The sequence below is a fragment of the Gorilla gorilla genome, chromosome 18 (genome assembly GCF_029281585.2).
Source record: "Gorilla gorilla gorilla isolate KB3781 chromosome 18, NHGRI_mGorGor1-v2.1_pri, whole genome shotgun sequence".
NCBI classification, from domain to species: domain Eukaryota; kingdom Metazoa; phylum Chordata; class Mammalia; order Primates; family Hominidae; genus Gorilla; species Gorilla gorilla.
The window spans coordinates 24,020,446-24,034,115 of record NC_073242.2 but is presented as its reverse complement, the minus strand read 5'-3'; positions in this window follow the sequence as shown (position 1 = coordinate 24,034,115).

Genomic DNA, 13,670 nt, shown 5'->3' with positions numbered 1-13,670 from the left:
ATTACAGACGTGAGCCACTGCGCCCGGCCAAAAGTCAATTCTTTTTTTTTTTTTTTTGGGACAGTCTCACTCTGTCACCCAGGCCGGAGTGCAGTGGCACAATCTTGGCTCACTGCAACCTCTGCCTCCCAGGGTCAAGTGATTCTCCTGCCTCAGCCTCCTGAGTAGCTGAGACTACAGGCGTGTGACACCATGCCTGGCTAATTTTTGTATTTTTTAGTAGAGATGGGGTTTCACTGTGTTGGCCAGGCTGGTCTTGAACTCCTGACCTCATGATCTGCCCACCGTGGCCTCCCAAATTGCTGGGATTACAGGCGTGAGCCACCACGCCTAGCTAAAAGTCAATTCTTAAACAGTCTTAGGACCCTACTGTCCAAAATCTTATCTATAGGAATCATGAGGATGCAATGGTCGGTGTCCAGTGCTATGTGACTTTAGAAACAAGGAAGTGGGGCAGAGTGCAGCCTGATTACGTCTTAATGATAACTATATTTCTGTCCAGAAACTGGCATGTAGTTCTTGTCAACGCTGTGCGAATAGTTTCAGGGGGATCTTTCCCATTCAATTGTGGCTCACTGTCTCCTAATGTAACTGAAGTCAGACTCTACTCACTTCCTGAGATTAACTTCTTATCAAAGACCATCTCCCCATTAAGGGGACATTTAAAAAGCTATACAGGAGAAACCTGCAAGAAAAGAGATAGATATAGGCTCCAATCAGGTTTAAGTTATTTTGGAGAAATGTAAGATTTATTGCTGTACTCACTCCTGTTCAGTGTTGTGAATTATTTAAAATCTAATACAGTGAATATTACCAACATAATTATGGAGGAATAGGAAAGTGTTAATGTTTCAGAGGCCTGATGCTTCCCTGACCTAATATTACTCATGAGGAAGCTTAATATTTAAAGAGAATTGGGATGAACTGGGCTGATTTAAACCACTTCCTTTATGTTCAAAGCAGACATTATCTTCTCAAGGTGGAATGGCCTTCCATTTGCATAATGTCTTTCCTTTTGTTCCCTCTGTTGTCCCAACTAATTGCTTTAGAATACTGACCTCTGCTGTTTCTCCTGTCTTTCTTGCCAATAATGATTTATGGCCCTCTTCCCTCTTGATACATAAAATGTGAAATGAAAATTCAAGCACTTCAAAGGCACAAGACTTTGTATAACTCCCCCACATCCAGAATGGCAATATTGATCCTGGGTGCCAGAGAGTGGATCAGGGTAGAGGAGAGAGAAGCCAGCTCGCCTTGGCTTCCTTCTTAACCAAAGTGTTCTATTATGGAATGAGAGGGTCTGGGTTTGGAGAAAAGATTGTAGGAGTTGGGTTCCTAAAATGTTCATAGAAGTTCCCCTTCCTAAGGTAGGCTTGGAGTGGGGATTGCCTGCTTCTTTGAGGTTATTATAACCAGATAAATTTCTGTGACTGAATTGTTCTGCCTTCTCTAAAATGTCCTGGAACCTTAAAGGATAAAGATACTGAGGCTGGGGGTGGATAGGGCTAGTATTTGTAATGATTGAACAAGTTATAATTTATTAAGTATTGACTATAAGCCAGTCATGTGTTAAGGGCCATGCAGGCATCATCTTGTTAAATTTTCACTGCACTCAGTGAGTAGGATTCTATTGTTATCCCCATTTTGCAGTGTAGAGAGAAATTTTTTTTCCTCTACCCTCTTAGATTTCGTAACTAGGACCCTATAAATTGAACTGACAAAAGGATAAAGGCATACAGATTGTATTTGTTGCTAATATTTTAATTTTGTACATGTATACATGGATCTCACAGAAAAGGAAATGAAAACTCAAAGAAGTGGTTAGGCCTGAGAGGTTATATACCATTTTAACAAAGAGCAATAAATGTGTGGATAAGTGACAAGACAAAGTGACAAGACAAAGGAAAAGGGTTTATGCTTCTGGAGGTGGTAAATTGTGGGAAGATAAATACCTAGAAAAGGGGGAAATAAAGAGAAGATAATGGTTATTTCAGTAAGGTTTGTTTATGCAGATTCAAGCTGGTGCAATCTCCAGTGATAAGAGTCATCTCCTTTTCCTGGTATGACAGAAGGGAGCCCGGACACCTTTTTATGCTCTGCCTTTATATAGAAAGTAGAGGGTAGAGAACTTTTCTGCATCTGCTGTTTTTTTCTCAATTGCCTTCAGCTCAAAATAATTCTTATGCCAAAGTGTCATATTTTGGGGTGGCATGCTCTGATGCCCTTCAGCAGCTGAGTAAACTGAAGCACAGAAAGCACCTTGCCCAAAGCCACAGAGCAGGGACTAGAACTGGGCCTATTTTAAAGATAGGGAGGATAAGCCTGGGGTAGTAGGGGAGCTTTGTGTGGCAAGTCAGTCATGGTCACATAGCTCAAAGTTTCTGCTCTCTGAGGTCCTTTAGCCCTTGGGACACCTGGCACAGGAAAAGAAGCTGCTTGATCTCTAAGCAGGTGAGCACTAGTAGGAGTGAGTGTAACAGGTTCATCTTGCCTGCTGCACAGATAAAACCAATTCACAGAGACAGCCATATTGCTGTAGAGAAAGACTTTAGGCAGGCACAGTGGCTCACACGTGTAATCCCAGCACTTTGGGAGGCCGAGGAGGATGGATCACAAGGTCAAGAGATTGAGACCAGCCTGGCCAATATGGTAAAACCCTGTCTCTACTAAAAAACACAAAAATTAGCTGGGTGTGGTAGCTCATGCCTATAGTCCCAGCTACTTAGGAGGCTGAGGCAGGAGAATCGCTTGAACCCGGGAGGCAGAGGTTGCAGTGAGCTGAGATCATGCTGCTGCAGTCCAGCCTGGTGACAGAGTGAGACTCCATCTCAAAGAAGAATAAAAAAAAAAGAGAGAGAGAGAAAGAGTCTGATAATCACAGGGCTAGCTGAATGGAAGGATGGGAGTAAATACTCAAATCAGCCTCCCCAAGAACTCAGAGACTAGAGTTTTGTTTTTTATTTTTTTGAGATGGAGTTTCACTCTTGTCTCCCAGGCTGGAGTGCAATGGTGCAATGTCCGCTCACTGCAACCCCCACCTCCTGGATTCAGGTAATTCTCCTGCCTCAGCCTCCCAAATAGTTGGGATTACAGGCACCCACCATCACACCTGGCTAATTTTTGTAATTTTAGCAGAGATGGGGTTTCACTATGTTGGCAAGGCTGGTCTTGAACTCCTGACCTCAGGTGATCTACCCGGCCAAAGTGCTGGGATTACAGGTGTGAGCCACCACGTCTGGCTGAGGCTAGGGTTTTCAAAAGTAATTTGGTGGGCAGGAGGCTAAGGAGTGGGTGCTACTGATTGGTTGAGGATGAAATCATCGGGATATGGGAAACAGTCCTTGTATGCTCAGTCAGCCTCTGGCGGCTGAGTCAGGAATCATGAGGTCCAGGTGGAGGCAGTTGGCTGCCAGAATGCAAAAGTCTGAAAAACATCTCAAAAGACCAATTTCGGGTTCTATAATAGTGATGCTATCAACAGGAGCAATTAAAGAAGTCACAAATCTTGTGACCTCTGGACATATAACTGTCAAGCAAACAGATTATAGAAAAGCAAGCTAGGGGACATTGGCTGATTATCCTTTTTCTATGCCTACATCTTGGCAGAATCTAGGCCTCTCCCATAATCCTAATCTTGTGACCTTTCGTTATTCTTACAAAATCGGTTTCAGTCCCCAAACAAGGAAGGGATCAGTTTTACAGAGCAGCTATTATTATCCTTGCTTCAAAGTTAAACTATAAATGAAATTCTTCCTTTGGTTAGCTTGGCCTATGCCCAAGAATGAGTGAGGACAGACAGTCTGTGAAGCTAGTAGCAAGATGGAGTCAGCCATTCTAGACTTCTCTTATGGGAGTCAGGACCAGAGGGTCAGAGGTCAGAGAGGAGTCAAGACTGGAAGTGGGGAATAAGATTCAGGTTTCATGTCTTTAAAAATGGTGGTGGGGGCTAGGCATGGCTCACACCTATAATCCCAGCACTTTGGGAGGCTGAGGCGGGCAGATCATGAGGTCAGGAGTTCAAGACCAGCCTGGCCAACATGGTGAAACCTTGTCTCTACTAAAAATACAAAAATCAGCTGGGTGTGGTGGCACAAGTCTGTAATCTTAGCTACTCAGGAAGATGAGGCAGGAGAATTGCTTGAACCTGGGAGGCGGATGTTGCAGTGAGCCGAGATCGTGCCACTGCTCTCCAGCCTGGGCAACAGAGCAAGACTCTGTCTCAAAAAAAAATATATACAAAAATTAGCTGGGTGTGGTGGTGCATGCCCACAATCCCAGCTACTCAGGAGGCTGAGGCAGAAGAATAGCTTGAACCCAGGAGGTAGAGGTTGCAGTGAGCCTAGATAGTGCCACTGCACTCTAGCCTGGACGAAAGAGCAAGACTCCATCTCAAAAAAAAAAAAAAAAAAAAAAAAAAAGGTCGTGGTGGGGAGAGGGAAGAAGGCAGGGAAGGAAGAGGATATTGAGAGTTAAGGCTGTGAAAGGATTTACTGCAAGGAATGGGCTTATGTGATTGTGGAGGCTGGCTGGGTAAATCCAGAATCCATAGAGCAGGCTGTTAGGAAGGGCAGGCTGAAAACTCTTGGGTAAGAGCTGGTGCTGCTGTCCACAGGTGGGATTTCTTCTTCTGTAGGGAAGCCTCAGTTTTACTCTTAAGGCCCTTTAACTGACTGTATCGGGCCCACCCAGAAGATTGACAGTAATCCCCTTTACTTAAAGTTAACTGACTGTACATGTTAATCATGCCTACAAAATTTCTTCATAGTGACATCTGGATTAGGATTAGGTTTGATTGAATAATTCCATACTATAGGTTAGCCAAATTGACACATAAAAGTGATTATCACAGTGCCCAATAAACAGTTGCTGAATTAATAAATAATAAACTAGGCCAGGCATGGTGGCTTATGCTTGTAATCCCAGCACTTTAGGAGACCAAGGTGGGAGGATCGCTTGAGTCCAGGAGTTCAAGACCAGCCTGGGCAACATAGTGAGACTCCATCTTTACAAAAATAAAAAATAAAAATAAATACCCAGGCATGATGCCCAGCTACTCAGGAGACTCAAGTAAGGGGATCACTTGAGTCCAGGAAGTTGAGATTGCAGTGAGCCATGAATACACCATTACACTCCAGCCTTGGAGACAGAGTGAAGCCCTGTCTCAGTAATAGTAATAATAATAATAATAATAAGCTAGTGTGTTTTGTTTTGAGACAGAGTCTCACTCACTCTGTTGCCCAGACTAGAGTGCGGTGGTACATTCTCAACTCACTGCAAACTCTGCCTTCCAGGTTTAAGCGATTCTCCTGCCTCAGCCTCCAGAGTAGCTGGGATTACAGGCATGCATCACCACACCTGGCTAATTTTTGTATTTTTATTGGAAACGGGGTTTCTCCATTTTGCCCAGGCTGGTCTCGAACTCCTGGCCTCAGGTGATCCACCTGCCTCGGCCTCCCAAAGTGCTGGGATTATAGGCATGAGTTACTGTGCCCGGCCCTGCTAATGTTTATTCGGGAGTTAATATACGCCACACACTGTTCTAAGAACTTTGTATATATTAATTTTTGCCCTTCCCAACAAATATATGAAGCCAGCATTATTACTTTTGTTAGACATTAGTGCTGTTTATCAATCATTATTTCCTCTTCTCCCTTTTCGCAGCATTGTGGGCGGCAAGCCACCCAGGCGCTGAGGCAAGAGACCAAGGACACGAGCTGTTCCAGTATAATAAAATATAAAACAAGAATAGTTATACCAGATATAGATCTTAGAGATGATTATATATGAATATCATTAATCATTAGTTGGTAGTAATTACTCTTTATCCCAATATTATAATAATCTTCGCTCTATAATCATAACCTAAGAAAAACCAGGCCATACAGAGATAGGAGCTGAGGGGACATAGTGAGGTGTGACCAGAAGACAAGAGTGCGAGCCTTCTGTTATGCCCAGACAGGGCCACCAGAAGGGCTCCTTGGTCTAGCGGTAACGCCAGCGTCTGGGAAGACGCCCGTTGCTGAGCGGACGGTGGTCTAGCGGTAGCGTCAGTGTCAAGGAAAAACACCTGCTACTTAGCGGACCGGGAAAGGGAGTCTCCCTTTCCCTGGGGGTGTTTACAGAAGACTCTACTCCTCCACCTCTTGTAGAGGGCCTGACATTGTCAGGCTTGCCCGCAGTTATCCAGGGGCCTAACCGTCTCCCTGTGATGCTGTGCTTCAGTGGTCATGCTCCTAGTCCGCCTTCATGTTCCATCCTGTACACCTGGCTCTGCCTTCTAGATAGCAGTAGTAAATTAGTGAAAATACTAAAAGTCTCTGATATGCAAAAATAATGGTGTAAGCTGTCTTTCTCTTTGTCTCCTCTCTCTCTCTGCCTCGGCTGCCAGTCAGGGAAGGGCCCCCGTCCAGTGGACACGTGACCCACGTGACCTTACCTATCATTGGAGATGACTCACACTCTTTACCCTGCCCCTTTTGCTTTGTATCCAATAAATAACAGCGCAGCCAGACATTCGGGGCCACTACTGGTCTCCGCACATTGGTGGTAGTGGTCCCCCAGGCCCAGGTGTCTTTTCTTTTATCTCTTTGTCTTGTGTCTTTATTTCTACACTCTCTCGTCGCTGCACACAGGGAGAGACCCACCGACCTTGTGGGGCTGGTCCCTGCACAGCATGTGGTAGGTTTTCACTTTGCAGTATTCTTCACATTTGGTATAGCCATGGGACTTGTTTTGATCAATAATTATGTGAGTGATGTGTATCACTTGCAGGTGGAAACATTTAAGAGCCAGTTTATTTTTCTTTTCTCCTTTTCATTTTGACCAACGATGTTCAGATGGTAGAGCCTCTTCTCAGCTTTTGTCTTCTGGAGTGGGCAACATGTGCAGAACCCCAGCTGATCACGTTGGATACATAGCACGTGTTTCTCTTTTTTTTTTTTTTTTTTTTTTTTTTAAGATGGAGTCCCGCTTTGTCCCCCAGGCTGGAATCTTGCTCTGTCTCCCAGGCTGGAGTGCAGTGACATGATCTTGCCTCTCTGCAACCTCCACCTCTGAGGTTCAAGCGATTCTCCTGCCTCAGCCTCCTGAGTAGCTGGGATTACAGGCACATGCCACCATGTCTGGCTAATTTTTGTATTTTCAGTAGAGACGGTGTTTCGCCATGCTGACCAGGCTGGTCTTGAACTCTGACCTCACGTGATCCACCCACCTGGGCCTCCCAAAATGCTGGGATTACAGGCGTGAGCCACTGCACCTGGCTGCATGTGTTTCAAGCTACTGATTTTGGAGGGTTGTTTGTTCCCACTGTGTAGCCCAACCTATCCTGATAATCCCATTTTATGGGTGAGGAAACTGAGGCACAGAGAGGTTACGTCACTTGTCAAGTCGCACAACTAGTAGATGGTGAAGCCAGGATTTAAACTCATTCATGTATTAATCCATGCTCTCTAGAACCTTAAAACAACTCAGGTTTCCAACTTTTCTAAGGCCTGGGGCTTCAACTTCCCCACCCCTGCACCAGTGGTTCTCAGTTGGAAGTGACTTTAGCCTCTCCCACTTCCAGGAGACATTTGGCAATGTCTGGGAGACATTTTTGGTTGTCATAATTTGGAGGGGGAGGGGAGTCGTCCTGCTGCTGTCTCATGGATAGAAGCCAGAGAGGCTGATACACATCCCACCATGCACGGAACAGACCACCCTCCACCAAAACAAAGAATTATCCAGCTTCAAATGCCAATAATGCTGCTGTTGAGAGGCCCTGACTTACACTAAATTCCTCTGTTGCTTAAGTTAGCTGCAGTTGATTTCTTTTGCTTGCCACCAGACAGTCTGTTGGGTTATTATGAGTTAGTTAATTGATTAATTGAGAGCGGTGGGGTGTCAGTGCTGGGACTGGTCTTATTTGACATTTGTCTAACTGATCTGGAGGTGTAAGTGGTGAGAGCTCCACATTTGCTGATGACACTTCACTGTGCCAGGTAGTGAAATGCCAAGCCGCTGGTGATAAGCCGCAGGAAGATCTCACCAGGCTGTGTGAGTGGGCAGAGGAGTTGCCAAGGATGAGCTTCAGTGTGGGCAAGTGTAAGGTGCCGCGCTTGGCAAAAATAATCCAAGCTATACATAGAGGTTCGAAGAGGATGGAACAGGATAGAAGAAAATGAATAAAAATTAAAAGAACTCCAGAGTGATCCCCAAGACTACCTGATTATAAGACTCACCTGAGCTCTAGCTAATGGTACAGGTGCACAAGCTCTTGCCCTGGAGATACTTGGTCAGAAGTCTGTGCATTACTTCTCAGGCCTGCTTTTAATTTCCTGTGGGAATGCAGAGCCAGCTTTTACAGATTTCCTGATTTTTGAAGAGAAGCCACAAATCCTGGCTTTTATGTGTATGTTCCCATTTTCCCTCATTTTTGGTCTCTTTTAATTTTGATATAATTTGAATCTATAGAAAAAACTGCAAGGAGGTTATAAACAGCTTCCATATACCATTTACCCAGATTCACCAATTGTTAACATTTTGCCCCATTTTCTGCATCATTGTAAGTTCCTAAATTTTAAAATCACACTACAGATCAAGCTAAAAATGAAAAAGAAGGATTTTTTCTTTTCCTTAAGACAGGGTCTCACTCTGTCATCCAGGCTGAAGTACAGTGGTGCAATCATAGCTCACTGCAGCCTTGACTTCCTGGGCTCAAGCAATCCTCCCACCTCAGCCTCCCCAGTAACTGGGCCTATAGGTGCGTGCCTCAAAGCCGGGCTAATGTTTTGTAGAGACAGAGTTTTGCCATGTTGCCTAGGCTGGTCTTGAACTCCTCAGCTCAAGTGATCTGTCCACCCCAGGCTCCCAAAGTGCTGAGATTACAGGCATGGGCCACTGGGCCATTGCACCTGGCCAAAATATATATATATATTTTTTAAAGAGGTGAGGTCTCGCTGTGTTACTCAGGCTGGTCTCAAACTCTTGAGTTCAAGCAATCCTCCCACCCCAGCCTCCCGAGTAGCTGGGACTACACATGCACACAGCCATGCGTTGGTTGTGAATGAAATTTAGTCCTCACACTATCAATTGGTGACTTCTGAAGCCCAGTCTTACATCAGACTAATTAACAATCTCTGGGGTGGAGACTGGACATTTGTATTTTTAAAGAATTCCCTCTTGGTGATGCTAACGTACAGCTAGGGCTGAGAACCACTGGTGCCGGTCCCCGATGGTAATTTTATTCCCCTTATTGGTGACTGGTTTAGGAATGAGCACATGTCCCAATACTGTCCTGTGAAAGCTTTTTCCACTCTTTTTTTTTTTTTTTTTTTTGAGACGGAGTCTCAATCTGTCGCCTGGGCTGGAGTGCAGTGGTACGATCTTGGCTCACTGCGAGCTCTGCCTCCCGGGTTCATGCCATTCTCCTGCCTCAGCCTCCCAAGTAGCTGGGACTACAGGCGCCTGCCACCATGCTTGGCTAATTTTTTGTATTTTTAGTAGAGCTGGGGTTTCACAGTGTTAGCCAGGATGGTCTTGATCTCCTGACCTTGTGATCCTCTCGCCTCGGCCTCCCAAAGTGCTGGGATTACAGGCGTGAGCCACCATGCCTGGCCTACTTTTCCCACTGTTAAAGACACCTTTCTGCTGGATGTTGTACCTTGATACAGTGGGATATTGTATTTAGATATGATAGTATATTGGCCTAAGCATGGAAGTGTGGAAAATAAAAAGACTTTGGGTTCTTGAGTTTGTCTTTGAGCTGCTGAAGTAACTAACCCTGGGACCCCTTTACCTTGAGATTTCTTTTTATGGAGCAGACATTTTTCGTATTTAGGTTACATGGCAGACACCTGCCAAAGATTTGTGCACACTTTATATAATATAAATACATTATTATTTGGAAGAAATTCTCCGGACGTGGATGACATTTTCAGCATTCCTTCTCCTGGAATTTAGATGGAACTATGTGATTCATTCTCACCAGTGGAATGTGACATAAAGTGCGTTACTTGTGGGCCAAGGTTGTTATGTTTAGGTGCATGATCCTTCACATTCTCACCACCACTTCTTTTCTCTTCCCTCCCTTTACCAGGTGGATGACACCAGGATAGCCCTGAAGCCACAATATGGTAGAACTACAAGACAGAAGCAGCTTGGGTCCCTGAGTCACTGTGTGGAGTAGAGCCATCTAGGAGTGTTACTCAGCCAGGAGTGCCTGCAATAGCCTTTAGTAAGAAATAAAGGTTTCTTCTGTTAAGTACTTGAGATTTTAGGATTTATTTTGTTATGACAGATGGCCTAGTCTACCTGATTAATACAAGCTAGTTAAGTTGGAGTTAGGTGTTACTTGCAGCCAAAAGCATCTTACCTAAAGCATTAGACAAGGACCCATAAGTCGAGATTACCATCTCAAAACTGGTTTTTTGTTTGTTTGACTTGTTTATTATTTACAAAAATAAAGCTATCAACATACCATGAATTTTATATAATATCCAGGAATTCTTGCTTTCAACTTGGTGACTTGGCCTTGCCATTGCCTTTATGATGTCTTCTTAGACTGATGCTTTACTCAACCCTCAGACCTGGCCACTTGTTTTCTGGTTACTGGTTCTCTCTCAGTCTTGGCTGTTTCTGAACTGAACTTGCTTTGAGGTTCTGATCTCTCTTCAACAAACATCCTGACTAAATACCATTCTGGCATGGCTGTTCTGTCTCTACAAGGGACTCTCAGCTGTACCCCTATAACCGAGTGTTCCTCTGTTCTAGAGACACAGCTTCTGGTTAGTGTTTATTTGGTAGCCCACTCAGGCTGGCTCAAGAAAAGGGAGGATTGTTGAAGGAATGCAGAAAAAGTGACCCAGGGATCTGAGAATGGCAACTCAAATTGAGATGGGCCTTGAGGAGATGGGACAGGGAAGCTATTAGAAACAAAGAAGAGACCAAGAATGGTGGCTCATGCCTGTAATCCCAACACTTTGGGGGCCTGATGTGGGAAGATCACTTGAGCCCAGGAGTTTGATACCAGCCTGGGTAACACAGTGAGACCCCGTCTCTACAAAAAATAAAAAAAATTAGCTGGGTGTGGCAGCACACCTGTAGTTCCAGCTACTCAGGAGGCTGAGGTGAGAGGATCACTTGAGCCCAGGAGGCTGAGGCTACAGTGAGCCGTGATTGCATCTCCGCACTTCAGCCTGAGTGACAAGGAAGCCGCTCCCTTCCTCTCCCTTGAGATGTTTCTGCTTTCCTCTAAACAGTTCTTAATGCATTCTCCTTCCGACCCACCACGTGAACAGCTCCATATTAGGCATGGAGTATATGGTCAAGGACCTTGCTCTCACAAAATGTGTGTTCTTGTAGGGAAATCTATAAAAATAAATAAACAAATACAAAATAAAATATTACAAAATTTTGACCTCTCAAGGGAATAAGGATGAACTCGAGTAAAGAATAAGAGGTGATCTACTTTAGAGAGTTGTTGAGGAAAGTCCTCTCTCAGGAGTGACTTGTCCAGCTCAGATCTGAAGGATGAGAAGGGGCCAGCCATGTAAAGAGATTGAAGACATTTCAATCAGTAGGAATGGCAGGTGCAAAGGCCCTGAGGCTTGAGCAAGGAACTGAAAAAAGAAGGACAGCCTGACTGGAGTGCAGGTAGCAAGACGGAAGTATTAGATTGGCGCAAAAATAATTGCAGTTTTTGCCATTGAAAGTAATGGCACAGAATAAAGTTACTTTTGCACCAACTTAATGGCACAGAATAAAGTTGAATGGGTCAGCATGCTCCTGATAATGCAAGAACTTGGAGATCCTAGAAAATTTTTTTTTTTTTTTTGAAGGAGTCTCCCTGCACCCAGGCTGGAGTGCAGTGGCGTGGCCTCAGCTCACTGCAACCTCCACCTCCCAGGTTCAAGCAATTCCCCTGTTTCAGCCTCTTGGGTAGCTGGAACTACAGGTGCCCGCCACCATGACCGGCTAATTTTTTTTTGTGTTTTAGGTAGAGACGAAGTTTCACCATATTGGTCAGGCTGGTCTTGAACTCCTGGCTTCAGGTGATCCACCCGCCTCAGCCTCCCAAAGTGCTGGGATTACAAGCGTGAGCCACCATGCCCGGCCAAAAATTTGAATTTTATTTAAGTACAATGAGAAGCCTTTACAGAGTTGTCTTCTCTTTACCAAGCAGTTTTTTTTGGTATAACTTTAACCTGCATTTGGCTGACTGTTGCAGCCCTAGCCTCATAGGTCCCTCATATCCTCTCTGTTCTGCTCCTTGTAGCCAACTGGTAATTGCCTTTTTGTGTCTCTTAGTTAAAAGTCTCATAGAGATCATCTGATTGGACCAGCTGACCTTTTGGAGTCTAGTTGCAAATCCTAGACCACTGGCCATCGTATGACTGGATTGGCTGGCCTTATATCAGGTGCAATCTTTGATCCAATCAGCTGTGACCAAGGACAGGGTCCTGCCTTCCTACCAGGGACTGTAGATAAAGCAGGCAATGATACTCCAGAGATAAGATCTAGGAAACTAGCATTTCACTGGGTGCCTAACTTATTAAACTTCTGAAAATACATGTTAGGTGGTGTCTAATGTATTCCTGATTAAAACTGACAAATGGCTTCTAAATGCACTTAGGGTCAAAACTCAACATCCTTAGCATGCCCTTAATGCTGCATCCTCTGGACCCAGCTTTCTTTCCTGTTCTCATCAGTGTTACTCTTCCTACACCTTACTGGCCTGTTTGGTTGTTGTTGTTTGCTTGGTTGGTTGTTTTTTGTTTGTTTGTTTGTTTTTGGTCTCTCCAGTCTCAGGACATTGCACATGCTGGTTTTTTTCCCCTAGACACTTTATTCCCTTTCCTCGAATAACTCCCAATCTTGCTTTTGCTCTGATCCTAAATGTCATTTCCTCTTCTTTGATCTCCCCTCCACCAGCTAAATTAGAGGTCCCTGTTTGTTTATTATTTTATTTTATTTTATTTTATTTTTTGAGATACAGTCTGGCTGTGTCGCCCAGGCTGGAGGGCAGTGGCTTGATCTCAGCTCACTGCAACCTCCGCCTCCCAGGTTCAAGTGATTCTCCTGCCTCAGCCTCCTGAGTAGCTGAGATTACAGGCATGTGCCACCACATCTGGCTAATTTTTGTATTTTCAGTAGAGGTGAGTTTTCACCATGTTGGCCAGGCTGGTCTCATACTCCTGACCTCAAGTGATCCACCCACCTTGGCCTCCCAAAGTGCTGGGATTACAGGTGTGAGCCAGCGCACCTAGCCAGAGATCCCCATTTATATTTGTATTTTTTGCATTACGTTTTCCCTTCATGGCATAGATCACAATTTTGAATGATGTTGATGTGTATGTTCGTTTGTTCAGTGCTTGTCTCCTCTACTAGACTGAGACTTCCATGAGGACAGTGGTCATATCTTTTGGGATTATTACTCCTTCTGGCTGTCTTAGTCTGTTTTGTGTTGCTGTGAAGGAATCTCTGAGGCTGGGTAATTTATATATAACAGAGGTTTATTTGGCTCACGGTTCTGCAGGCTGTACAAGAAACATGGTGCCAGCATCTGTTCTGGTGAGGGCTCAGGAAGCTTTTACTCACAGCAGAAGGCAAGGGAGCCAGCGTATGCAGAGATTACATGGCAAGAGAGGAAGCAAGAGAGAGACAGAGGGGAGGTGTCAGGCTGTTTTAAACAA